The sequence below is a fragment of the Palaemon carinicauda genome, chromosome 15 (assembly GCF_036898095.1).
Source record: "Palaemon carinicauda isolate YSFRI2023 chromosome 15, ASM3689809v2, whole genome shotgun sequence".
Lineage (NCBI taxonomy): Eukaryota > Metazoa > Arthropoda > Malacostraca > Decapoda > Palaemonidae > Palaemon > Palaemon carinicauda.
This window is the reverse complement of record NC_090739.1, coordinates 123,425,184-123,427,906: the sequence shown is the minus strand read 5'-3', so window position 1 is coordinate 123,427,906 and position 2,723 is coordinate 123,425,184. Positions and strand designations below refer to the sequence as shown.

Genomic DNA, 2,723 nt, shown 5'->3' with positions numbered 1-2,723 from the left:
ATATTATTAACAAAAAAAAAGCATGTTATGAACTTCATTGGTAATATTATGAACATTTTTTATTGGTTTTCCAAAGTTTTATTAATTGATTTTGTTGAAATTTTATTGAAATTTACGCATTTTTTCAATTGAAAAATAATTGTCGGGAATTTGAAAAATTATGAGCAGGTTAATAAAAAAATAGATTGATAATTCCCATGAATATATATTTAAAACAAATAATAATCGTTTTCTATGACAAATAAAAGATTTTTTGCGGTAACTAATGTATTTATTAATAGTATTACAAAAAATGATTTAAGAGTGTTACACAAAAAACATAACCACGCAAAATATTATCTTAACTTTTTTGAATTTTGTTAAATTTTAATAACTTTTAAATAATTATTTTATTGTTACTGTTATTCAGTTATATGTAATAGTAGCTGTACTGTACATCTGTATATGTATATAAACCCCAGAATATGAACTGCAATACATCATTAGACTTCTAATTTACGACCAAGTAATATATAGTTGATAGCTAAATATTTTAGTAATGGAGGATAATAATTCTCCGGTTATTGGTATTGACCTGGGAACTACTTATTCGTGTGTTGCTGTTTTTCAAAATGAAAAAGTTGAAATTATTGCTAATGACCAAGGAAATAGAACCACTCCTTCTTATGTTGCATTCAATGACACCGAAAGACTTATTGGGGAAGCGGCAAAAAATCAATGTGCTTTGAATCCAAAAAATACCATTTTGATGTAAAAAGGTTAATGGGCAGAAATTATATAGATGATTGCGTTCAACGAGTAATTAAAATCTTACCCTATGAAATTATTGACGAAGAGAATAAACCAAAAATACAAGTCGAACATAAAAAAGAGAAAAAGGTGTTAACCCCAGAAGAAGTATCTTCTATGATATTATCAAAAATGAAAAAAATTGCAGAAAATTATTTAGGACGAAATATAGATAAAGCTGTTATTACAGTTCCGGCTTATTTTAACGATTCTCAGCGACAGGCTACCAAAGATGCTGGGACCATCGCTGGACTTGATGTTATTCGAATAATTAATGAACCCACAGCCGCCGCCATCGCTTATGGATTAAATAATGATACAAAAGAACAAAACGTTTTAATATTTGATTTGGGTGGGGGGACTTTTGATGTATCTATATTGAATATTAGTAATGATGGCATTTTTGAAGTTAAATCAACAGCAGGAGATACTCATCTTGGGGGAGAAGATTTTGATAGTATTTTATTAGATTATTTTACGCGAGAATTCAACAAAAAATATAAAAAAGATTTAAGCAATAATAAAAGATCATTAAGGCGTCTTCGTTCTGCCTGTGAAACTGCTAAACGAACTTTATCTTCATCTACACAAGCGACAATCGAAATTGATTCGTTATATGAGGGAATTGATTTTCATACTACCATTACTCGCGCTAAATTTGAAAATTTGTGTGGGAGTTTATTAAAAAACACTCTAGTGCCAGTTGAAAGGGCGTTAATTGATGCTAAGCTCGATAAGAGTGACATCGATGAAATTGTTTTGGTTGGAGGTTCTACGCGTATTCCAAAAATACAAAACCTCCTTCAAACTTTTTTTAATGAAAAGAATTTGAACAAGTCGATTAATCCAGATGAGGCTGTAGCCTATGGTGCTGCCATTCAAGCTGCCATTCTCAGTGGAGATAAATCTGATAAGATCAAAGATTTATTATTACTGGATGTGACTCCCCTTTCATTAGGTATTGAAACTGCCGGTAATATTATGACTACCTTGATTAAAAGGAACGCGACAATTCCTACTAGCAAATTTGAAAACTTCACTACGTATAGTGATAACCAAGAATGTGTTAATATTAAAATATATGAAGGAGAAAGAACTAAAACTAAAGATAATAATTATTTGGGGGGGGGTTTCAATTAAATAATATACCCCAGGCACCCAAGGGTATACCTAAAATTAAGGTTACATTTGATATTGATGCTAATGGGATATTAAATGTGTCAGCAACCGAAGAATCTTCCGGCAAATCAGAAAAAATTACTATAACTAATGACTCGGGAAGATTAAACAAAGAAGAGGTAGATCGAATGATCAAAGAAGCTGAAATGTATGCTGATCAAGACGGGGAATTAAGAAACGATATAGAAGCTAAATGTAAATTAGAATCATATTGCTTAGAAATACAAAATAATATTATAAATAATAACAGTAGTAATATAGATATATTTAAATCAAAATTAGAAAGTACTCTCAAGTGGATTGATGAAACCCCCTCTGCTAAACAAAAAGATTATGAAAATAAATTAAAAGAAATAAAAAAGGATTATGAACATATACTTGGGGGAAATTAATCAAATTTACATAATAATCAATTCCACCCAACCATTGAAGAAGTTGACTAATAAACAGAGAAGGGTTTTCATAATTTATTAATATAAAATTTTATATATTAAAAAATGAATAATTTCAAAAGTTACCAAGAAGGAATAAATACCCCAATAGATCTTTAAAAATGTAGTTTCCCGTTCTGGATACACCAACAATATCTATTTTCTCATTATTATTTAGATGTCGATAAAGAAGATGTCCCTTTTGATTTAAAATATATAAATGTATATGCCGCTGATCGACTATATTATTTACACCACAAAGAATCACCATTTTATAAAAATGTAAATGAGTGTGTAATGGTTGGAAGAATGAATGATTTAAAA

The 2,723-nt window shown here is 29.4% G+C and overlaps 1 pseudogene; it reads left to right on the top strand.

The window, feature by feature from the left end:
• Window positions 1-538: 538 nt before the first annotated feature.
• LOC137654160 (heat shock 70 kDa protein cognate 4-like) lies at window positions 539-2,360 on the top strand (annotated as a pseudogene).
• Window positions 2,361-2,723: the final 363 nt, after the last annotated feature.